The sequence below is a fragment of the Pteronotus mesoamericanus genome, unplaced genomic scaffold (genome assembly GCF_021234165.1).
Source record: "Pteronotus mesoamericanus isolate MK-2021 breed Mesoamerican mustached bat unplaced genomic scaffold, CSHL_Meso_final contig_66, whole genome shotgun sequence".
Classification (NCBI taxonomy): domain Eukaryota; kingdom Metazoa; phylum Chordata; class Mammalia; order Chiroptera; family Mormoopidae; genus Pteronotus; species Pteronotus mesoamericanus.
Window position 1 is genome coordinate 2,621,646 of NW_026555230.1, and position 26,103 is coordinate 2,647,748.

General features: G+C 37.4%; 1 pseudogene; it reads left to right on the forward strand.

Annotated features, from left to right (window-relative positions):
- Positions 1–1,873: 1,873 nt before the first annotated feature.
- On the forward strand, positions 1,874–16,765 carry LOC129077418 (etoposide-induced protein 2.4 homolog; annotated as a pseudogene).
- Positions 16,766–26,103: the final 9,338 nt, after the last annotated feature.

The window sequence follows — 26,103 nt, forward strand, 5'->3', positions numbered from 1 at the left end:
GTAGTCATGTGCACTGATGTTGTATTTATTCATCAGTGTGGTGTAATGATTACTGACAGCCTTCCTACTAAGATGCTGATGTTGCCAGTTCTCTTTACCTCCACTATAGAGCAGAAAAGAACTATCTACAAGTAATGTTGATACAGGTATTTGGAAAGCTAGTGTAGTCTTGCTCCTTCTTCCTCCTCCTCTTTCACCTCCTTCTCTTCCTTTTTTTCTTCTTCTTTTCCTCTACCTCCTTCCCACTAAGAGTAGCTGGGATGATATGGGAGAGGAAGACTGGGGTCAGGTCAGAAAATGCCCTAGATGTTAGGCAAATAAATTTGGCCTTCAGTCTGTGTGTACTGAAACCTGGTAGAGCCATGGCCAGAACTGTGCTGTAGGAGAAACCCAGTAAAAGTCCAAAGACATGGGAAACAACTATTGTAAGCTGAAGAAGCAGTCCAGGCAAGGGTCATGAGTTCAGAGTTCAAGGTGGATGCTGAACAAGCACAGAATGATGATTTTAGAAAAGAGGTGATAATATACATACACACATATACACGCACATATACATATATACATACATATACACATACACACTTCACATATATATGAATGATTCCATCTAACATGGAGATTTCATGATGACTGCTTCTAAAATTCTATAAATCAGGACTGAATGACCAATTAGCTATTGATTGGTTGTAAAAGGATGAGTTGGAAATAACTCCACAGTTTCTGGTGAGTATTGGTATTATTGCAGTGAGGGTAGGGATGAGTAGGAAGAGAAATTGATCCTTTCGTACACTGAATTGAAGGTATGAGAGGGCTAGCCAAGTAAGCAGGTAGGATAAACTGTTATAAATCTGGGTCTGGAGCTCAAGTAACAGGTTGGGATACAGATTTGAGAGTCACTGATTTATTTTATGTACCCAAATAATCAGGGAGGGTGCACACACAATAGATAAAAACTTCTCCTTACAAAAAAACAAAGAAAATAACATCCTTAGGAAGAAACAGAACATGTATAAAACTTCTATGAAAACCCTGGACAATGTGACTCAGTTGAGTAGAGCATCGTCTGGTAAACTGAAGGGTTGTGAGATTGATTCCAGTCAGGGTACATGCCTAGATTGTGGGTTTGGTCCCTGGTTGGGGCATGTACAAGAGTCAACCAATGGATGTTTGTTTTTCACATCAGTGTTTCTCTTCTTCTTTCTCCTTCCCTTCTCCTCTCTGTAAAATCAATAAGCACGTATTTGGGTGAGAATAAAAAAAGAAAACCCTTCTATGAGGGAAAAGCTAAAAAAGCTCCATAAAGATGTGAACGTATACCTCGACAAATGAAAAGACACTCTTCACTCTTGAATAGAATGACTCAAGGTCATAAAAATATCAGTTCTAATTTAGTTTATAAATATCAAATGCAATCCTAATTGAAAATGCCAACAAGCTTTTTAATGCTGATAGACAAGTTGATATTAAATTTTGTATGGAAATATAAGCATATGAGAAGTCAGGAAAATATAGGACACTTCTGGATAACAACATGGATAATAGTCCCATTCCTCACAGGTCTTCCTTCTTTCAAGTAAAGATACCTGTACATTGCCCAAAAATGTGAATGTATTTAACAATACTGAATGCACACTTACAAACGGTTAACATGATAAATTCCACATTATGTGTATTTTATCATAATTAGAAACTTTTCAAAAAGCAAACTGCAGAAACAAACAAGACCTGGACATAATATAACAAGCAAGTATAGAAAGACTCTAGAAGGCAGAACGAAAAGGCAGTTAACCCAAGGACCTGTTGGCTTGAAGAATAACACAGCAGTGAATTCCCTGGGTTCTTTTTTTATTGACTCCTATATTTTCTAGACAGGATGTTGCAGAAGCCTCCAAGCTGGATCTGCCAACAGGTATAGTAAAAAGAAATAAAAAGCTTCAATAAAAGCATTCCGCCACTAGTCAAAGCACTGTGGAAAAAGTGGACTAAATGAAAAGAAAATTTTCTTAAAAACCCCCACCTTACTCCAGCCAACACCAAAATAAAAGCCATCCCTCTTTTGTGGTTTCATCTAGGTAAAGTGGAAAGGTGATATTCCATCTCATGCCCCTCACCTCCAGTCCCGGGTAAACAGATGGCCATTCTCTGATTCCTCTGCCCGGAAGTGTCAAATGTCCATGCAGGCTCCCACACCCTACCAGGGTAATGTCAGCTCAACAGGCGATTACAGACATTCTTAAAAAAAAATAAACCAACTATAAAATCTCAGGCAAGAAATAGAAGCTATATAAAAAACAATGGAAATTATAGAATTGAAAAACAAAATAATAACAATAATATCACTCACTGAAGAGCTAATTAGTAGAATGGAGATGAGAGAAGATAGAATTAATGAACTTGAGGGCATATCAATAAAATTTAGGTAATCTGAACAGAGGGAAAAGAAACTAAAAAAGAAAAAGAAGGAGAAGTATAAGGAGTAGGCCTTCAGGGACCTGTGGGACAACAACATCAGGGCCAACATTTGTATCACTGGAGGCCCAGAAAAGGAGAGAGTGAGATTGAAATATTAGTCAAAGAAATAATGGCTGAAATTTTTCAAAATCTGGCAAAATCATAAACTTACAGATTCAAGAATCTAAGAAAATACCAAACAGGAAAAATCCAAAGAAATTCAGGCCAAGACACTTCATAATTAAACTTCTTAAAACTAAAAGGCAAAAAAACAAAACAAACAAACAAAAAACTTCTTGAGAACAATCAGACAATAATGACACATTTCTTATAGAGAACTATTACTTCAAAAGACAGATTTATTTTCAGGAACCACTGGAGTTGTTCCTGCAGAAGGAAGTGGCATAACAGTTTTCAAGTGCTGAAATAAAGAACTGTCAACTCAAAATTGTCTATCTGGCAAAACATATCCTTCAAGAATGAAGGGGAAATCAAGACATTCTCAGATGAACAAAAGCTTAAACACGTTGTTGTTAATAATCCCAGTATTCAAAAAATGGGTACAGGAAGTTCTCTAAGCAGAAAGAAAATAACAGAAAAAAACCCTTGAAATTTCACAAAGGAAAGAAGAAATTAAGACTAGGTAATGTCCCCTCTGCACTGGGCAGCTGGGTTCAACGCCCATTGACTTTCCACCTCCCCATGTGGCCCAGGCGGCAGGCGGTGTTTGCGCATGAAGGATCTGATCGGCCCGTCGTGGTTTAGGGGCCCGAACGTGCCAGACCGGGGCCAGGCGGTGGAGCTTGCCAGGTTTTTCATGATGAAAGATTTTGGGATGCTTCTCTGTCCTCTATGTAGTTGGTAGCATGGGTGGTGAAGAGGTGGCTGACAGTGTCAAAACCTCTCTCCAGTACTCTGCACGGGAATCAAAGACTCCATCTGGAGAATTTGTACCATCTCAAAGTTTAATCCTCAGATTCAGCAAGAGAGAGAAGAGCAGCATCGAAGAAGGGCAGGTAGTGTCCTGGCGCAGAGGAGAGCCGAGAGCATAGAGAGAGGAAACAAGAGAGTGAGCCACGTATTGTTAGTAGAATTTTCCAGTGTTGCCCTTGGAATGGCGGGGTATTCTGGTTCAGTCTCCTCCTCTTCTATACACTATTTATTCCTGTACTTCAGTCAGTAACTGCCCAAATTATTGGTGATCTGTCTCTACAGGGAGATGTTTGGTAATGGCTGGAATTCTTCCTTACCATCAATATTCAGTGCTCTTTGAGTGCTTCCCGTTTGTGCTTAGCGAAGTTGTGAATTACATTTTGTTTCAAGATATAGCTCATCTGGCATTGGAGGTATCAGGAAGGAAACCTCACCCATTCCCTTGTGTTAGCAAAAACATTGCTGACATGCTCTTTTCCTCATCCAGGGAATGTTTGTGAGTCTCTTTCCCATCCACCTTGTTGGTCAACTGGTTAGTCTCCTGCATATGTCCCTTCTCTACTCACTACACTGCTTTGAATGTCTTTAGTTCAATAAAGAAATTTAAATGTACCAGTGGTTCTCAAACATAGAGAGAAACTGGCCTTACTACTTCAGATTTGGTTTGCCCTTGGCTTTCCTCACAGCAATGCAGTCCTCATACATTATCAGTAGCTGCTTCTTCTCTGTCTTCTTTTCTTTATTCATTATCAGTGCCAACGAAGCAAACACCTCTGGAAAAGCTTATGTTTACCAGTTGCACCTTTTATCCTTGACGTTTTTTTCCTTCTTTCATTTTTTAAAATAATTATTGTATTTCCTCCACTACCATTTAGTCCCCTTATACCCTACTCCTCCCAGCAATCACCACCCTGTTGTCCATGTCCACGAGTCCTTTTTCCTTTTTGTTCAATCCCTCCACTCCCTAAGCACCCCCAACTAGCTGTCATCTGCTCTCCATCTATGAGTCTTTACACATTTTTGTTGTTAGTTCGGTTTGTTCATTACATTCCACATATTAGTGAAATCATGTGGTATTTGTCTTTCTCTGACTGGCTTATTTCACTTAGCATTAGGTTCTCCAGGTCCATCCATGCAGTCACAAAGGGTAATTTTTTTTCTTTTATATGCTGAGTAGTATTCCATTGTGTCAATGCTTCATAGTTGTTTTATCCACTCCTCTACTGATGGACACTTGGACTGTTTCCATATCTTGGCGATCGTTAATAATGCTACAATGAACATAGGGGTGCTTATGTTCTCTTGAATTAGTGTTTTGGGTTCCTTTGGGTATATTCCCAGAAGTGGGATCACTGAATCAAACGGCAGATCCATTTTTATTTTTTTGAGGTATCTCCATACCACTTTCCATAGTGGCTGCACCAACCTGCATATACACCAACAGTGCAAAAGGGTTCCCCTTTCTCCACATCCTCTCCAGCACTTGTCATTTATTGATTTATTGATGATAACCATTCTGTCAGGTGTGAGATGGCATCTCACTGTGGTTTTAATTTGCTTTCTCTGATGATTAGTGACATTAAGCATCTGTTCGTATGTCTATTGGCCATCTGTACATCCTCTTTGGAGAGGTGTCTATTCAGGTCCTTTGGCTATTTTTTCATTGGGTAGTATTTTTGTTTTTGTGGTGTTGAGTTTTGTAAGTACTTTATAAATTTTGGATATTAACCCCTTATCAGATTATATTGGCAAATATGTTCTCCCATTCTGTAGGTTGTCTCCTTATTTTGTTGATGATTTCCTTTGCTGTGCAAAAACTTTTTAGTTTGATGTAGTACCATTTGTTTACTTTTACTTTTGTTTCCCTTGCCTGGGGAGATATATCCAATAAAAATTTCCTGCAAGCAATGTCCAAGATTTTACTGTCTGTGTTTTCTTCTAAGACTTTTATGGTTTCAGGTCCAACAGTTAAGTTTTTGATCCGTTTTGAATTTATTCTTGAGTGTAGCATAAGAAGGTGGTCTAGTTTCATTTTTCTGCATGTATCTGTCCAATTTTCCCAACACCATTTATTGAATAAACTATCTTTAGCCCATTGTATGTGCTTGCTTCCTCTATCACATATTAATTTGCTATAAAAGATAGGTTTATTTCTGGGCTCTCTATTCTGTTCCATTGATCTATGTGTCTGTTTTTATGTCAGTACCATGCTGTTTTGATTACTATGGCCTTATAGTATAGTTTGATATTAAGTACTGTGTTTCCTAAAACTTTGTTATTCTTTCTCGGGATCACTGTTGTTAGCAGGGCCTTTGTCATTCCATATAATTTTTTGAAATATTTGTTCTAGTTTTGTGAAATATGTCATTGGAATCTTGATAGGAATTGCATTGAATCTATAGATTGTTTTGGGTAGGATGGACATTTTAATGATGTTATTCTTCCTCTCCATGAATACAGTATGTGCTTCCACTTCCTTGTGTCTTCAATTCCTTTCTTCAGTGTCTTGTATTTTTCCAAGTACAGGTGTTTTATATCCTTGGTTAGGTTTATTCCTACATATTTTACTTTTTGAAGCAATTGTGAATGCAGTAGTTTTCTTAATTTCTCTTTCTGTTAGTTCACTATTGGCCTATAAAAATGCAACTGATTTCTGTATATAAATTTTGTACCCGGCTACTTTGCTGAATTCATTTATCAGTTCTAGTAGGTTCTTGGTGGAATCTCTGGGAATCTCTATGTATAGTATCATGCCATCTGCAAATAAAGACAGTTTTACTTCTTCCTTTCCCATTTTGGATGCCTTCTATTTCTTCTTGTCTGATCACTGTGGCTAGAACTTCTAGTACTATGTTCAGTAAGAGAGGTAAAATCAGACATCCCTGTCTTGTTCCCAATCTTAAGGGGAGCACTTGTAGTTTCTGTCCATTCAGTATGATGCTGGTAGTAGGTTTGTCATATATGGCCTTTACTATGTTTAGGTATATTCCCTCTATTCCCACTCTGCTGAGAGTATTTATCATAAATGGGTGCCATATTTAATTAAATGCTTTTTATGCATCTATTGATATGATCATATCATTTTTACCCTTCATTTTGTTTATGTGGTGAATCAAATTTATTGATTTGTGAATGTTGTATGAACCTAGCATTCCCAGAATAAATCCCACTTGATCATGGTGTATGATCTTTTTGATGCATTGCTGTATTCAGTTTGCTATTTTGTTGAGGATTTTAGTATCTATGTTCATCAGGGATATTGGCCTATTGTTTTCTTTCTTTGTAGTGTCTTTATCTGGTTTTGGAGTTATAATAATGCTGGCCTTGTAAAATGAATTTGGGAGCCTTCCTTCCTCTTGAATTTTTCTGAAATAGTTTGAGAAGGGTAGGTGTATGCTTTTCTGGGAATGTTCGGTAAAATTCACCTGTGAAGCTATCTGGTCCAGGGTTTTTGTTTGTTGGAGGTTTCTGATTACTTCTTCACTTTCACTAGGTGTAATATATCTATTCATATTGCCTGATTCTTCCTGATTTAGCTTTGGAAGATTTTGTGCTTCTAGAAATTTATCCATTTTGTCCCAGTTGTCCAGTTTGTTGACATATAGTTGTTCATAATATTTTCTTACAATCCTTTGTATTTCTTTGATATCAGTTGTTATTTCTCCTCCTTCATTTCAGATTTTATTGATTTGGATCCGTTTTCTTTTTTTCTTCATGAGTCTGGTTAAAAGTTTCTCAATCTTGTTTATCTTTCCAAAGAACCAGCTCTTGGATTCATTGATGTTTTGTATCATTCTTAGGACTTTATTTTATTTATTTCTGCTTTGATCTTTATTATTTCCTTCTTCAACTCACTTTGAGCTTTGTTCTTCTGTTTCAAATTCCTTTAAGTATGAAGTTTGATTGTTTATTTGAGCTTTTTCTTTTCTTTTTTTTTTTTTTTTTTAGATAGGCCTTTAATACTATGAATTTTCCTCTTAGGATTCCTTTCCCAGTGTCCCACAGATTTTGGATTGTTGTATCCTCATTTTCAAGGTATCCTTTGATTTCTTCCTTGATCTCATCGTTGACCCATTCATTGTTTAATAACGTTACGTAGCTTCCATGACTATGCATGTTTTTCAGTGGTCTTCTTATGATTGATTTCTAGTTTCATAGCATTGTGGTCAGATAAGATATTTGATATGATTTCAATCTTCTTAAATTTATTGAGACTTGTTCTCTCTCCTAACATATGGTCTATGTTGAAAAACGTTCCATGTGCACACGAAATGTATGTATATTCTGCTGCTTTGGGGTAAATGCTCTGAAGATATCAATCAAACCAATTTGATCTAGTGTGTTGTTTAAGGCTGCTGTCTCTTTGTTAATTTTCTGTCTAGAAGATTTATGCATTGAAGTCAATGGGATATTAAAATCCCTGGCTATGACTGTATTTCTGTCGCTCTTCAAATCTTTATGTCCAGGAGAACGAAAATATGGTGGAGGAGTAAGTGGAAGTCACACTGACCTCCTCCCAGGACCAAACTGGAATTGCAACTAAATTGTGGAGAAATCACCTGGAAAACAACGAAACAATAGCGAGAGAGGAGCCTTGGAGCCTCGGAAAGACAGTGGAATCGACTTTCACACATCCTAATGGGTGAGAAGTGCGGTGGAGGCTTGAGAGGGTGGGTTGGGAGCCCACAGGCACCAGCACCAGAGGGATATTGAAACAGCCAGTTAGATCCCCCTAAGAAGAACAGGGTCTGAATCATAAGCAGGGACCTCTAGACTACAACATCTGAACGCAATAAAGCACACAGACAAAAGACAATGGCAAAAAGCGTAGTGGTGCTCTCTGCCAGAGACAGGCAGCTGGAGACGCAAAGAGACGTTTAAAGGGCCAACGCAAAAATTTGCAGTGGGCAGAACCTTCCTTGGTCTCTGGGCAGAGGTGGGAGCAGAGTTGGCTCTAGCCTGAGGAAAGATTGGTGAGGAAAGCTTTGTGGAGAGAACTGAGATGGTGGCCAGAGAGGCCCCGGTGATGAATCACCTCCCACTCCGTAGCTTCCATCTTGCTCAGGAATAAAGGAAAAAATAACCCTGCCTTCAGGATACTCCACTCAGGACTTGTACACACAGGCCTAGGTGCTGAGTGCAGTGCGGCCAACTGAGATAGTAGATCCCTGGCCAAAGGGGACACAGAGATACCTAGAGCCGTGCTTGAGGAGAGACTGGAGACACAGGCATTGGGAAAAGAACTGATGGCGTAGCTGGGAGTTCCCGGAGATGACTCCTTCCCCATTCTGCATTCTCCACCTTGCTAAGGCAGGCCACACCCCAAAGAGGCAGCAGCGGGAAAGAAAACAATTCTCCTGCCATCAGGACACTCCACCCAGGAGTTGCACGCAGGCCTGGGTGCTGAGCGCAGTGAAGCCAGCAGAGATAGTAGACCCCTATCTAAAGGAGACACAGAGCTGTCTAGAGACCCTTGACGAAAGACTGGAGATGGAGGAGTTGGAGAAAGAACTTGGGAGTAGCCAGGGGGGTCCCTGTACTGAATCCTTCCCCATTCTGTGATCTCCATCTTGCTCAAGCAGATCACTCCCCTGAGTGGCAGCAGACTACAAGGATACAGTAGCCCCGCCCACAGGAGGCACTGCCTCACCCTGTGGTGCCTAAGCCTGACAGTTGAGGGCAGAGTGACTAGATTAAAAATTGCAGGAGACAGACACAGACAGTAGATTCCTGGAAGTCTCAAAGAGACTGCCTAAGGTCAGACAGGGTCAAATAACTGACATAAACAGAGGAAGATCCAGAAAGAGAAGAAAAAAAAAAAAGACCCACCTACTACCATAGAAGTTGAATCCACAAAGTCAGGAAATCGAGACTGATCAATTTAAGAAGCAGATGTAAAAAAAAAAAAAAGAAGAAGAAGAAGAAGAAGAAGACGACGACGACGACTCTCACAAATAATGGGAAGGAAAAGAAACACCCCTCAAATGAGAAGAAAGGAGGAATCCCCTCAGAGAGAACTAAATGGACTTGAGGCAAGTAAACTATCAGATATTGAATTCAAAACAATGGTTTTAAGGAAGCTCCGTGAGCTCAGCCAGCTCAAACAGAACTATGAGAAACTACAGGGAAACTATCAGGAACTTACTGAAAACTATATAAACCTGGAAAAGGACACAGAAACTATGAATAAGACACAAGAGGAAATGAAGAATACCATTTCTGAATTGAAGAACACAGTAGAAGGAATCAAAAGCAGGCTAGATGAAGCAGAGGATCAAATGGGCGAGCCGGAGGACAAGGTAGAAAAAAGCTCCCAGAAAGAGCAAGAAAATGAAAAAAGACTGAAAAAGAATGAAGAGGCATTTAGGGAAATGCAGGACAACATGAAACGTAATAATAACCGCATAATAAGGATACCGGAGAGAGAATAAGAGGAGCAAGGGATAGAGAAACTGAAAAATTCACGATGGAAAACTTCCCTAATTGGAGAAGAGAAAAAGTCTCACAAGTCAAGGAAGCACAGAGGGTCCCATTCAGAGGAAACCAATGAGGCCCACTCCAAGACACATCATCATTACAATGGCAAATACCAAAGACAGAGAATCCTAAAGCAAACAAAGAAACAGGTAGTAACATACAAGGGAGCCCGGATACGGCTGGCAGCTGGCTTCTCAACAGAAACACTACAAGCCAGAAGGGACTGGCAAGAAATATTACAAATAATGAAAAGTAAGGCCTACAGCCAAGACTTTTCTACCCAACGAGGTTCTCAATTAAAATGGAAGGTGAAATAAGGAGTTTCCCAGACAAAAGAAGACTAGAAGAAAATATCTCCACCAAAACAGCACTACGAGATATGCTAAAGGGACTGATTTAAGAAGGTGAAGAAAAAGAGTGAGAAAGAGAAGAACATAGGTACAAAGGGAAAAAAATGAGTAAGATTCTATCAGTAATAACTCTCAATGTAAATGGACTAAATACCCAAATCAAAAGACACAGGATAGCTGAATGGATAAGAAAACATTACCCACACATATGCTGCCTACAAGAGACCCACCTCAGAACAAAGGACCTACACAGACTGAAAGTAAAGGGATGGGAAAAAATATTCCAAGCAAATGGACAGGAAAAAAAAGCAGGGGTAGCAATACTTATATCAGACAAAATAGATTTGAAAACAAAGGCCATAAAAAAAACCTAGAAGGACACTTTATAATAGTCAAAGGAAAATCCATCAAAAAGACATAAACATTGTAAACCTATATGCACCCAACATAGGAGAACCAATATATAAGGAAAATCTTTGATGACTTCTAGAAAGCTATAGACAGTAACACACTGATAGTAAGGGATTTTAACACCTCACTGTAAAAAATGGACAGATCTTCCAAACAAAACATAAACAAGGAAATTATGGAACTTAATGATACATTAGATCAAATGTACTTAACTGACATATATAGAACCTTTCATCCCAAAGAAGTAAAATACACATTCTTTTCAAAAGTGAATGGAACTTTTTTAAAGATAGACCACATGATAGGACACAAAGCAAGCCTCATCAAATTCAGGAAAATTCAAATAATAGCAAGCATTTTATCAGACCACAAGGGCTTGAAACTGGAAACCAATCTCAAGGAAAAACCTTAAAACCTTGCAAACTCATGGAGACGGAACAGAACGCTATGAAACAATGAATGGGTCAATAATGAGACAAAGGAAGAAATCAAAAAGTTTCTGGAAACAAATGAAAATGAACATACAACAGTTGAAAACCTATGGAAAACAGCAAAGGCAGTCCTCAGAAGGAAGTTCATAGTAATACAGGCTTACCTAAAAAAGATACAAACATTTCAAATAAAGGACCTAACCCTACAACTTTAAGAACTGGAGAAATAACAACAAATATATCCCAGAGCAAGTAGAAGGAAAGAAATAATCAAGATCAGAGAAGAATTGAATGACATTGAGATGAAAAGAACAATTCAAAGGATCAACCAATCCAGAAGCTGGTTCTTTGAAAAGATAAAATTGACAAGCCTTTAAGTAGATGCATCAAGGAAAAAAGGGAGAGGACCCAAAAAAATAATATCAGAAATGAAAGAGGAGACATAGCAACTGATACCACATAAATACAAAGGATTATAAGAAATATACTATGAACAATTATATGCCAACAAATCTGAAAACCTCAATGAAATGGACAAATTTCGAGGAAAGTATGCTCTTCCAACTTTGAATGAATAAGAAGCAGAAAACCTGAACAGACTGGTAACAGTTGGGGAACCTGAATCAGTAATCAAGAAACTCCCGGCACACAAAAGCCCTGGACGGTCGGTCTCACATGAGAAATTTACAAAACATTTAAGAGCTAAGCCTTGTCCTTTTCAGACTATTCCAAAAAATCCAAGAGGAGGGAAGACTCCCGGGCTCTTTTTATGAGGCCAGCATCACCCTAATCCCAAAACCAGATGAAGACACTACAAAGAAAGAAAACAACAGGCCAATATCGCTGATGAACATAGACACTAAAATCCTCAACAAAATATTGGCAAACTGCATGCAGCAATACATTAAAAGGATCATCCACCGTGATTAAGTGGGATTCATCCCAGCGATGCAGGGATGGTTCAATATACACAAATCAATAAATATAATACATCACAGAAACAAAAGAAAGACAAAAACCACATGATCATCTCGATAGACGCAGAAGAAGCATTCGATAAGGTACAGCACCCATTTATGATAAAAACGTTCAGCAAAGTGGGAATAAAGGGGGCATACTTCAACATCAAAAAGGCCAAATATGAAAAACCTACAGCCAACATCATACTCGCCGGGCGAAAAATAAAAGCTTTCCCACTAAGATCGGGAACACGGCAAGGATGTCCCCTTTCACCACTTCTATTCAACATAGTATTGGAAGTCCTAGCCACAGCAATCAGACAAGAAAAAGAAATAAAAGGCATCTTAATAGGAAAGAAGGAAGTAAAGCTATCATTGTTTGCAGATGATGTGATAGTGTACATAGAAAACCCTGTAACACTCCACCAAAAAACTACTCAACCTAATAACTGAATTTGGCAAAACGGCAGGATACAAAGTCAATATTCAGAAACTGAAGGCATTTTTGTACACAAGCAAGGAAATAGAAGAAGCAGAAACCGGGAAAAAAATACCATTCAATATAGCAACAAGAAAAATAAAGTACCTAGGAATAAATTTAACCAAGGAGGTAAAAGACCTGTATGCAGAAAACTATACAACAATGAAGAAATAAATTAAGGAAGACACAAATAAATGGAAGCATATACCATGTTCATGGACTGGAAGAATTAATATCATCAAAATGTCCATACTACCCAAAGAAATGTATAGATTCAACGCAATCCTTATTAAAATACCAATGACGTATTTCACAGACATAGAGCAGACATTTCAAAAATTCATATGGAACCATAAATGACCCTGAATAGCCGCAGCAATTTTGAGAAAGAAAAACAATGTAGGAGGGATCACAATACCGGACACCAAACTCTACTACAAAGCCACTATACTCAAAACAATCTGGTACTGGCACAGGAACAGACACATAGATCAGTGGAACAGAATAGAAAGCCCAGAAATAAGTCTATGTCTCTGTGGTCAATCAATATTTGACAAAGGGGGCAGAAGCATAAATTTGGAGTAAAAATAGCCTCTTCAACAAATGGTTTTGGGAAAGGTGGACAGCAACATGCAAAAAATTGAAATTGGATCACCAACTGACTCCATACACAAAAATAAACTCAAGATGCGTAAAAGACTTAAATATAAGTCACGGTCCCATAGAAGTCCTAGAGGAGAACATTGGCAGGAAACTCTCAGATATCCCACGCAACAACATTTTCCCTAATATGTCCCCTAAAGCAAGGAACATAAAGGAAAGAATAAACAAGTGGGACTTCATCAAAATAAGAAGCTTTTGCATGGATAAAGAAAACATCAGCGAAATGAAAAGGGAACCAACCGTATTGGAAAACATATTTGCCAATGATACATCAGATAGAGGTTTTATCTCCAAAATATATAAAGAACTCACTCGACTCCACTCCAAGAAGACAAATGATCCAATTAAAAAATGGGCAAAGGACCTGAACAGGCACTTCTCCAAGGAAGACATACACAGGGCCTAGAGACATATGAAAGGATGCTCAGCATCAGTAGCCATCAGACAAATGCAAATGAAAACTACAATGAGATACAACACACCTGTCAGATTGGCCATCATGAACAGATCAACAAACAGCTGGCGAGGCTGTGGAGAAACGGGACCCTAGTACACTGTTGGTGGGAATGCAGACTGGTGCAGCCATTGTGGAAAACAATTCAGAATTTCCTCAAAAAGCTAAAAATGGAATTGCCTTTTGATGCAGTGATTCCGCTGCTGGGACTATACCCTAAGAATCCCAAAATGCCAATTCAAAAGAACCTATGCACCCAATGTTCCTAGCAGCACAATTTACAATAGCCAAGTGTTGGAAGCAACCTAAATGCCCATCAGTAGATAAGTGGATCAAAAAACTATGGTACATTTACACAATTAAATACTAAGCAGCAGAAAGAAAAAAAGAACTATTACCCTTTGCAACAGCATGGATGGAACTAGAGAGCATTATGCTAAGTGAAATCAGCCAGGGGGTGAAAGGTAAATCTCATATGATCTCACCTATAAGTGGAACCTAACCAACAAAACAAACAATCAAGGAAAATATAACCAACAACATTGAAAATAAAAAGAAACCAACAGAGTCAAGAGGGAAGGTGGGATGTGTGGGCGGGGAAAGGGAAGGGTCAAGTCAAGGAACATGTAGAAAGGACCCACAGACAAAGCCCAAGTGGGGAAGGATTGAGGGAGGGAAGTCGGGGAGGGGTGCAGGGGAAAGTGGTGGCAGGAAGGTGGAGATAAATGTATTTGAACAAAAAATAAAAATTAAAAAAAAAATGTCCATCAAGATTTGCTTTACATACAGGGTCCGGCAGATATAATACCTCCTTTTTATTTCAAAATTGTAAGCATGAAATTCTGTAACATAATATCACACTCAAGCACACTATATGAAATTTTAGGTAAAAGGTTCAAATTAAAACTATAAATTATTACACCCATATTATTACCCTACCAACCACACTCCACCAGGCGTTACTTCTGCCAGACCCTGTATTTAGGTGCTCCTATGTTGGGTGCATAAATGTTTACTAGGGTTATATCCTCTTGTTGGATTGTTCCCTGTTTCATTAGGTAGTTTCCTTCTTTGTTTCTTACTATAGCCTTTGTTTTAAAGTCTATTTGTTGGATACTAAGTACTGCTACCCCAGCTTTTTGTTCTTTTCCATTGCCATGAAATATCCTTTCCATCCCTTTACTTTTAGTCTGTGTGTATCTTCCAATTTGAGACAGGTCTTTTGGAAGCAGCATATATGTGGGTCATGTTTTCTCATCCACTCAGCTACCCTAAGTCTTTTGGTTGGAGCATTTAAGCCATTTACATTTAAGACGATTATTGAAAGATACATATTTGGTGCCATTTTATTATTAGACTGTTTTCCTTTGTTTTGTTTTGTTTTTCTTTTTTTCTTTTTCTTCTTAAAGCAAGCCCTTTAACATTTGTTGCAGTACTGGTTTGGTGTTATCAAACTACTTTAGCTTTTTCTTGTCTGGGGAGCCCCTTATTTCTCTTTCCACTTAAATGATAGCCTTGCTGGGTTAAATAACCTTGGTTGTAGGTCCTTGCTTTTCATTCCCTTGAATATTTCACACCACTCCCTTCTAACCTAAAATGTTTCTGTTGAGTAATCCTATGATAGTCTAATTGGTGCTCCCTTGTATGTAACTACCTCCTTTTCTCTTGTGACTTCTAGGATCCTCTCCTTGTCTTTAAGTCTTGTCACTTTAATTATGATGTGTCTCAGTGTAGGCCTCTTCAGGTCCAACTAGTATCAGACTCTTTGAGCTTCCTGGACTTGTGTGTCTTTTTCCTTCATCACATTAGGGTAGCTTTCAGTCATTTCTTCAAATATGTTCTCAATCCCTTGTTCACCCTCTTCTCTTCTAGTATTCCCATGGCATGGATGATGTTATGCTTCATGTTGTCCAAAATGTTTCTTAAGCTCTCATCATTTTTTAGAATTCTTTTTTCTTTTTGCTGCTCTGGGTGTTTTTTCTACCTTGTCTTCTAAATCACTGATTTGATCGTCTGCTTCACCTAACCTGCACTTTATTCCTTCCAGTGTATTATTTATTTCAGATATTGCATTCTTTATTTCTGACTGGTCCTTTTTTATGGTTTTTATATCTTTTTTTCATGCTGTTGAGTATCCTTATAATCACTACTCTAAACTATCTGATAAATTACTTGTCTCCATTTTATTTAGTTCTTTTTCTGGATAATACTCTTGTTCTTTCATTTGGGGTGTTTTTTTGTCTTCCCATTTTGGCTGTTTCTTTGTATTTCCATCTTAGTTGTTAAACTCATCAGTGATATAGCCTCAAGCTGTAATCAGCAGCCCAGTTGAAGCTCCATAGGGTGGGGCAGAGTAATTTCTGCAGGTGGGGCTATTGCTTCCCCTCAGACTGATACTACTTAGAGGGGGGCGGTCTGCCTGAGCTAGATGGCTCCTGCAGTACGACGAATGACTCAGCACAGGGATCCTGGCAGCTGTTCCCCCAGTTCTCTCCCCAGAGCCACCATCCACATACCCTCAAGTGTCTCTAGTCTACACTGCCCTCCCTCTGCCAGAGCCCAGGCTAAGTGGTTGCAAACAAAATTTTGTTAATCGGTCCTGTAAGAGGCTCTCTGAGTCTCAAGATGTCTCCCCCTGGCAGCCAGAAACCCTACTGCTTTATACAGCTGTATGTTATCGGGGTTCCTTTCCAGCCCTGGTGCTGTAGGTGAGGGAGCCCAGGTTGGGGTTTATATACACTTCTCAGGGGGAACCCCCTGGCTGCTGAAATTCCCTCCAGATCTTCAGCTGTTGTCCATGGGAGCCCAGCCAGCCCTCTCATATCTCCTCCTCCTCTGTACCCATCACGTTGTGGTGAAGTGGTTTCTTCTGCCTGTCCTTGGTTATAAGGCTTCTCTCCAGCTAGGGTTCTTTTGGTTATTCAGGATGATTTCACTACAATTTAGTTGTAATTCCTGATTGGTCCTGGGAGGAGGCTAGTGTAGCTTCCACTTACTCCTCCACCATCTTGTATATCTTGGTGGCTTTCTTAAGCAACAGACTCTTCCACAGGATGGTCTACCTGCAGTTTTCCCTGAGTTGCTCAACGTCTTCAGAGAAGTTCCCTTTACCGCATTCATCTCCTGCCAAACTGAAGGCTGCTACAGGCCACTGATTCACCTGTCATCCAGAGCAGATAAGCGGGATTGGGAGGAGGCTCTGCAGTTCTTTCCTTGTTAACCTCTCCCACTAGGGAAGGCAGGACCCACTCTACCAAGGGCCCTCTGCATATTTCCTTCTGGAATTTTTGTCTCTGATACATGTTAGGGCACAATCTTCCTGACACCAATATGTGGATTTTTGATACCTGTGAGTCTGAAAGGACCACAGATTTTTCTGTAGCTCTTTTCTAGCATTTGCCAGCACCCATGCCTGCACTGATTTAAATACTTTTTCTCCCTGTGCCATTTACCCTCCCCCACCCCTTCCTGCCTTCCACCATCCTTAAATGAATAGATTTTGTAATTCTAGCTTTTGTGTTTTGTGGGCCTGTTATTTTTGTTGTTTTTCTGTGAAGCACATATGTTGGATGTGGGAGGTAAAAGAGAATCTCATTTGCTCCTGGTCACTCTCTTTATAGTCATCATTGTCTTGTTTCTTGTGACTCAGGTTAGATTTTGGTCTTTCTTGCTCCACTGCAAAAATTAAGCCTAAAGAAGTGGGCCAGGAGGAAACACCTCACAGCCAGATCTGCTGGGCTCTAGGGAATGAGTTCTCTTCCCCTTGAAGGGGAAAAAAGCTTTTTTCCCTGGTACATTTAAAGTTTCCCAACTACAGGGATGTACCAGTTTTGGACAACTGCCACTGCAACACAGAATGCTCAGAAAACCTGAATTTTTAAACTCTTCAGGTCTGAAATTTACTGTCATCCACTGTTGGGTGTGTCTGGTGTTTCAAAGGAATATTGAGTGCTGCAAATAGAAACTGACAGGGTAAACTTATTAAACCCTTTAAACCTGTGATTGGTGTTTTTCTGTCATTTTAAAGATGCTAAATATGGAGCAGGGCAGGTGTCAAAACACTTGTACTATTTTAAAATGTCACAATTAAATGTTAGCTGGTTCCCCACCCCACAAAAAAAAAAGACTAGGTAAAAACAGTGATAAGTATAATTAACATTTCTCTTTATCAGTTTTTTAAATCATATTTGATGAATAATGCAAAAATTGTAACACCATCTCCTCTGATACTCTATGTATATAGAAGAATGTTTAAGATGACTGTATTTAAAAAGTTGGAAGGGTAAAGATAACTAAATGAAAGTAAAATTTCTATACTTCACTCAGAGTGGTAAAATGTAGACTGTCAACCATGAGAAATTACTTATGTATACTGTTATTAGACTAACACTAACAGGTTACTGGAGTAACGGTCAAGAAAGGTATACATTTTCGGTTGGGAATTGACTGTGGGAGTGGGGGGTGGGATGGGTGGAGGAGGGTAAAGGGGTAAAAATTGAGACAACTGTAATATAATAAACATGATAAATAAATAAATAAATAAATAAATAAATAAATAAATGATTGGAGACAGAGAAAAAGAAAACAAATTCCAGGATTTTATTCAGAAGGTGGCATTAGTGCTTATTAGCTGTTGAAAGGAGACTTGAGCCATGCAAACTATCTCAAAAACAGCTTGAATTTTAAGAAGGCAAGTAAATAACATAGTTTTTAATGACTAATATCTTAGTTTGAACTCATATCTGCGTTTTATGTGTTTGTGTATACTTGCAAATTCTAGGTACACAGTTCATTTGTGCTTATTTTATAGTACTTGGAACATAATAAAAGTTGTACTAATAGGAAAAAAAGAAAGACAAAAAACGGTATACAATGAGATACTCAAAAACACTACATATAAATAAAAATTAAATCCTAAAATATGCCCAAGTAACCCACAGGAATGCTAGGAAAGAGAAACAGGAACAAAAACCAGAGGAAACAAACAGGAAACAACTAATAAAATAGCACATTTAAGCTGGAATATATCAACAATTACCTTACATTTATATGGTATAAATACATCAATTAAAAGATAGAGATGGAGCCCTGGCTGGTGTGGCTCAGGGGACTGAGTGCCATCCTGAAAACCAAAGAGTCGCCAGTTCGATTCCCAGTCAGGGCACATGCTTGGGTTGTGGCCAGGTCCCCAGTAGGGGGCATGTGAGAGGCAACCACACATTGATGTTTCTCTCCCCCTTTCTCCCTTTCTTCCTGTCTAAAAATAAATAAAAAAAATATTTTTTTAAAAAAGATAGGGATGGACAGAGTAGATTTTTAAACATTACCCAACTATATTTGTATCATACTCCAATTACAAAAGCATAGGTAAAGTAAAAGGATGGAAAAAGACATACAATGCAAACATTAATTTTAAAAAAAGGAGTAGTAGCTATATTAACATCAGAAAAAGACTTTAGAGCAAAGCAAATTATTTAAGACAGACAGACAGAATCAATCCTCCAGTAAGCATAACGATCCTAAATGTGTGTGCAACCAAACAGCCTGAAAACATATGAAGCAAAACTGAGAGCTAAAAGGAGACAGGGACAAATCCACATTATAGTTGGAGACTTCAACATCCCCCTCTCAGCAATAGCTACAACCACTAGTAAGAAACAACAAAAATGAAGAACTCAACAATACTTTATTAACTAACAGGATCTAGATAACAATCTCCCCAACAATAGCAGATTACACATTTGTTTCAAGGGCCCCATAGTACATATACCAAGATAGACCATACCCTGGGTTGTAAAACACACCTAAATAAACTGAAAATAATTGAAAACACAGAGTAGGTTTTTTTAAATCACAATGGAATCACATTGGAAATCAACAACAGAAAGAAACCAGGATAATTTCCAAACACTTAGAAAGTAACACACTTAAATAATCCACTGGTCAAAGAAGTCTCAAAGGAAATAAAAATGCATTTACCTGAATGAAAATGAAAACACAACTTATAAATATGCATGGGACAGAGCTAAAGCAGTGCTGAGAAGGAAATGTGTAACACTAAATGCATATTCAAAAAGGTGAAATGTCTCAAATTAGTATATAAGCTAAATCAATAATCTAAGCTTATACTTCAAAAACCTAAGTGCAAAATAAACCCAAAGCAGCAGAAGGTAAAAAAAAAAATAATAAAGATAAGAAATCAATGGGCCCTGGCCAGTGTGGCTCAGTTGGTTGGGCATCATCAGGCAAAGTGAAAAGGTTACCCATTGATTTCCAGTCAGCCTGTGAACCACATGCCTGGGTTGCGGGTTATATCTCTTGCACATCGATATTTCTCCCCTCCTCTAAAAATAAATAAATAAGTAATCTTTTTTTAAAGAAATAAATGAAATTGAAAACAGAAAAACAGAGAAAAATCAATTTTAAAAATCTGGTTCTTTGAAAAGATCAGTAAAACTGACCTCTAGCTAGACTGTGAAGTAATTAAAAAGACACAGATTACCAGTATCAGAAATGAACCAGGGGCTATTGCTTATACACCTGACAAAACATAAAAAAGGGTAATAAGGGAATATTATGAAAAACTCTACATGCATAAGTTTGAAAATTTAGATAAAATGAACCAATTCCTTGCAAAGCACAAATTACCAAAATAGATTTTTGAATAGCATCACTATTAAGAAATACGAATTCATAATTTCAAAACTTTCCTCTCAAAAAAAAACACCAAACCCAGATGGCTTCATTGATGAATTCTACCAAACATTAAAGATGAATTAATATCAATTCTATACATTCTCTTTGAGAAAATAAAGAGAAAGATTTCCCTATTTATTTTATGAGGTTAGCGTTACACTGATAAAAACAAACAAACAAACAAACAAAGATGGTACAAAAATGCAAACTAGAGACCAAAACCAGTCATGGATAAAGATGCAAAAATCCTCAATAAACTATTAGCAAATTGCCAAGGGTACTAAGACAAAATAATAGTCTTTTCAACAAACGGTGCTGTGGCAACTGGATATTCGCATGTGAAAAATGATGTTGGATTCCTTTTTCACTATATGCAAAAATTAACTCAAAATAGAAGACAGGCCTAAACGTAAGAATTAAAATTACCAAACTCTTAGGAGAAACACAGCAGTAAATCTTTGTGACTTTGAATTAAGTGATAGTTTCTTGGATATGGCATCAAATGCATAAGTGAAAAAAGGAAAATTAGATACATTAGACCTCATCAAAGTTAAATCTTGTATGCTACAAATAATACCATCAAGAAAGTAGAAAAAAGACCCAGAGAATGAGAGAAAATATTTGCAATTCATATATCTGATAAGGGTGTAGTATCCAGAATACGTAAGGCACATTCACAACTCAACAACAGAAGGGCAAATAACCCAATTTAAAAGTGGGCAAATAGTATGAGTAAACATTTCATCAGAGATGATATACAATTGACCAGTAAACACATGAAAAGATGCTCAACTTCAGTGGCTAAAGGAAATCGACAGAAAATTACAAGTGTTCGTGTGGATGTGGAGAGATTGGAACCTTTATATATTCTTGGTGAAATCTAAAATTGCACAATTATTTTGCAAAATATTTTGGCAGTTCCTTAAAATGTTAAACATAGAGTTACCATATGACCCATTAATTCCTCTCCTAGGTATATATCTGAGAGAAATAAAAGCTATAGCTACACAAAAACTTGTACATGAATATTCATAGCAGTGTTATTCATAATAGTCAAAGGGTAGTAACAACCCAAATTTCTATCAGTTGGTGAATGAATAAACAGTATGTGGTATAATTCATACAATGGAATATTATTTGGCAATAAAATGGAATGAAGTATTAACACATGATAAAACATGAATTAAATCTGAAAATATTTTGATAAGGAAAAGTCACAAAAAGCTATCTGTTGTATGCCTCCATTTATAACAATTTCCTGAATAGACATATCCATAGAGCCCAAAACAGATTAATGGTTCCTAGAGGCTGAGGGTTAAGAGGAATGGGTAATGGATGCTAATTGGTATGTGGTTTCTTTCTGGGGTAACTAGTATGTTCTGAAATTATATCTTGCTGATGGTGGCACAATTCTTTGAATATACTAAAAATTACTGAATGGAACAGTTTAATTTTATCACTTTAAATGAATTTTATGGTATGTGAATTGTATAATTAAAATTGAGTTTAAAAAACACCATACAGCCCGGACTAGTAGTGACTCATTTGGTTGGGCATTGTCCTGCAAAGTGAAAGATTGCCAGTTCATTCCCAGTCAGGGCACACACCTGGGTTGTGGGTTTAATCCCCAGACAAAGTGCACACAAGATGCAACTGAGCGATGTTTCTCTCCATCTTTCTCCCTCACTTTCCCTCTCTCTTAAAATAAATAAATAAAATCTTCAAAAAATAATAAAAATTAAAAGTAAAAAACACAATACCATTTACCACAGCTCCAAAGAAAATACCATACTTAGATATTATATCTAAGAAAATATGCATAGGATCTATATCCAGAAAATTACAAAGTGCTTATGAAAGAAATAAAGATGTAGATAAATAGACATACCGCATTCACTGATTAGAAGACTCAACACAGTAAATATTTCTTAGGTTAGACAACAAAAGCATGGTCCATAAAATAAACTCCATGCAAAAGAAACTGTTAAGAGGATGAAAAGACAAGCTATGAATTGGGAAAAAGTATTTTCAAAATACATATCGGACAATGGACACATATGTAAAAGAAATAAAGAACTCTCAAAACTCAACATGGAATTTTGTTTTGGATGGATTGTATCAATGCCCATGTCCTGGTTGTGATATTGGATTGTAGTTATGCAAGATGTCACCATAGGGGGAAACTTAGGTGAGAGTACACAAAACTTTCTATATCATTTCTTACAACTGCATATGAATCTACAATTAACTAAAAATATAAAGTTTTTAAAAATCATTCTGTAAATTTTCTGTAATTAAAAGTGTGATATTGGAAGAAGAACAGGCAAATTGAGCAATGGAACAGCACATCTACAAATACACTCAAATACATGCGGAAATTAAATATATGATAATAGTGACATTTAAAATAATTGGGGGCAAAGACAGATGTTTTTGAAAGTGGGTTTATGATAACTGAGTAGCCATTTGAAAAATATGCAAAGATTCATACCATATAATCCACTCACAAGAATAAACTCCAAATGGCTTAGGAATCTCTATGTAAAACTTGAAACGCTGCATATACTGGAAGAAAAATGGGTGAATTCTTCTTTAACATGGGTGTGAGGAAAGGTCTTCTAACTGTGACTCAAAATCCAGGTGCTATAAAATAAAATTTGATATTTCACTACGTAAAAATACTTCTGCATAGCAAAGAAAAACAAACCTCATCAAAAAACAAATAAATTGGGAAAAGTTACTTGCAACATATATCTTAGATTAAAACAACTTGTATTCTTAATATAAAAACTCTTAAAGTTGAGGATAAAATACCAAAAACTCAATAGAAAACAAGAGAAAGAGTCCCTGGGTGGTGTGGCTCAGTGGATTGAACGCTGGCCTGCAAACCAATGGGGCGCCAGTTCTATTCCCAGTCTAGGACACATGCCTGGGTTGCCAATCAGGTCTTCTGTAGGGGGCATGTGGGAGGCAACCACACATTGATGTTTCTCTTCCTCTCTTTCTCCCTTCCCATCTCTAAAATTGAATAAATAAAATATTTAAAAAAAACAGGAGAAAGACATGAACAGATAAGTCGTACACACACAGATCAAAAAGGTTCTAAAGCATATGAAAAGATGCTCCCAGTCACTCACTCATAATTAGAAAAATGTTAATGAAAATTACTGAGATACAATTTCTCATCTATCAGATTTGCAAAATTTAAAAAGTATAGCAAACACTGTTTGCAGGGTTTAGGGGAAAAGGTACACTGCTGATGGGAATGCAAACTGGAACAAACTTTCAGGAGGGGAATTTTTGTATGTTTACTTTTTGACACACCAATTCCACATCTAAGAATCTGCCCTGAAGATACATCTCCAATGAAATGAAAATGTATACGCACCAGATTGTTGATTTGCAGCATCATTTGTAATTGCAAAATATTGGGAACAACCTACATGCTCATGCAAAGGAGGGTGATTGAATAATCTATTGTGTATCTACACTAAGTCATATCATGTAGCTGCAATAAAAGAAATGATAAAGATCTATATGAACTGATACACAGTGATTGCTAGGATGTACTATAATGTAAAAAAGCAAAGCCCACAAGAGTATGCTACCCTTCATGTGAAAAGGGCATATAGGAAAATGCACAGATATCTGCTTATTTGTGTGAAAAGAAAAACAGGAGAACAAGTGAGGCTGGTTATTGAGAGTGGATGAATGGAATGAGGTGGAAAGGATAGGAGTAATGGGTGGTGTCACTTTTGTGCAGTTCTAAATTTTGGAAGTATGTTATTATTTTACAGGCTCAGAGGAGACATGGAAATAAAGAACAAACTGACAGTAACCAGAGGGGAGGGGGGATAGCGGTGCAAAGAGGGGGAAGGGTCAAGCCAAGGAACATGTATGAAGGACCCAAGGACAAAGACAATGGCGGGGGGTGGGGGCGGTTTGGGGGAAGGGTTGAATGTGGGAGATGGGTGGTGGGTGGGGCAGGGTGAGAGTAATGGGGGGAAAATGGAGACAACTGTAATTGAACAGCAATTAAAAAAAAGAATTAAACTAGCAAAAGAAACAAAAACAAACTCATAGATATTGACAACAGAATGGTGATTACCAGAGGTGATGGGGGTGGGGAGAGGTTGTAATGGGTAAGAGGGGTCAAATACATGGTAAAAGAAGAAAACTAGATTTTGGGTGGTGAGCATGCATTAGAATATATAAATAATGAATTACAATCTTGTACACCTTTAATTTATATAAAATACTAACCAATGTTACCTCAAAAAAATTAATACAAATAAATAAATAAATAGATACATAGATAAGTAAAATTAACAAGTATGAGAAAACAAAAGCCTCAAAAGAAAACTAACAGGAACAAGAGAACTGAACTATATTCAAATGACCACACTGGGAGCAGAGACAGAGAACTAGCTCAGGTAATTTTTAATAATCTTTGGATAATATATCCTTAAGCTAAAGACAAAATGAATTCTAAACAAGTATTTTACTCTAGTTAACAGGCTTCTTTTCATAGAATTATGGGTTAGCAATTCTGAAACTACTTTGTGTGTATTTTAGAATTTTCAGTGAATGGGCAAATACATTATGGATAATAGCACAGAGATTTCTCATTGTCATAAAAGGAAGTTACAAAGATAGAATAAACTTTGTTGTTGGATTGGAATTTAGAGGTATCAGTGTGAACATATGATGGTTAAAGAAGTTACCACAATAATAAAAGTTAATAAAATAATAAAATAAAATAAAATATAGATTTGAGTTATTTAAATAATTAATTTTCTAGCTTTGTGGGCTAAGAAAGTCCACTAACAATAACAGTCCTGTAGAAATGAGCATACATCTAGTGCCCAGATCTTGGTTTCTAAATACCACCCTCCACTAAAAGAAACTAGGGTTCCTTGGGATCATGGCTGATTTTCATGGCTGGGGCAGAAAAGTACAAGATGAGCCTGGGACATCTTGTTATGCCAGAAATTAATATCATGTTCAGAGAATGATTAGGAACATGTTAAAAAGACATAAGAGGTGTATGGCTCAGTTGGTTGGGTGTCATCCAGCAAAGCAAAAAGTCTCTGGTTCGATTCCTTGATTCTGAGTCAGGGTACATGCCTGGGTTGCCTGGCATTTCTCTGGAACATTGATACTTCTCTCCCTCTCTTTCCCCTTCCCTTCCCCTTTCTCTAAAAATATATAAAGTATTTTTTAAAAATGTTTTCAATATTGGCTACAAGATTATTTTTTATTTAAAAAAAAGGCCTAAGAGGCAACATAAAGAGGCTCCACTGGCCAAACCTGGGAAAATTTGAGCATGAAAATAAATAATGATAGTAAAGAATTATGACTCATTGTATGAGACAATAATCCATGAATTCACCTGATATAAATAAATACATAAAGAAGGAAAATTCTCACCATAGAAAGGCAAATAATAAATATAGAAAGAATGATAGAATTAGAAATTATTTGGCAACCAGCATAGTAAACTTGCCTTAGGCAAGGATCATCAATAGATGCTAAGCTAGTGAGTGAAAATTTGTCGAGCAACAGGACATTAACATACCTTCAAAATATATCCCCATAAGATAATTACAAAGGGGGAAATAGTAAATTGATAGTGAAGAAACCTGGCAGATACCATATTAACCAAGTGATCAGGGTTAATAACACTAGTAATAAGACATATCAGCATCATGAACTTCATGATATGATAAACTGAGGAGGACAAACCATCACTTCCAGAAATACAGAACCTGAATCCAATCATGTGGAAACATCAGAC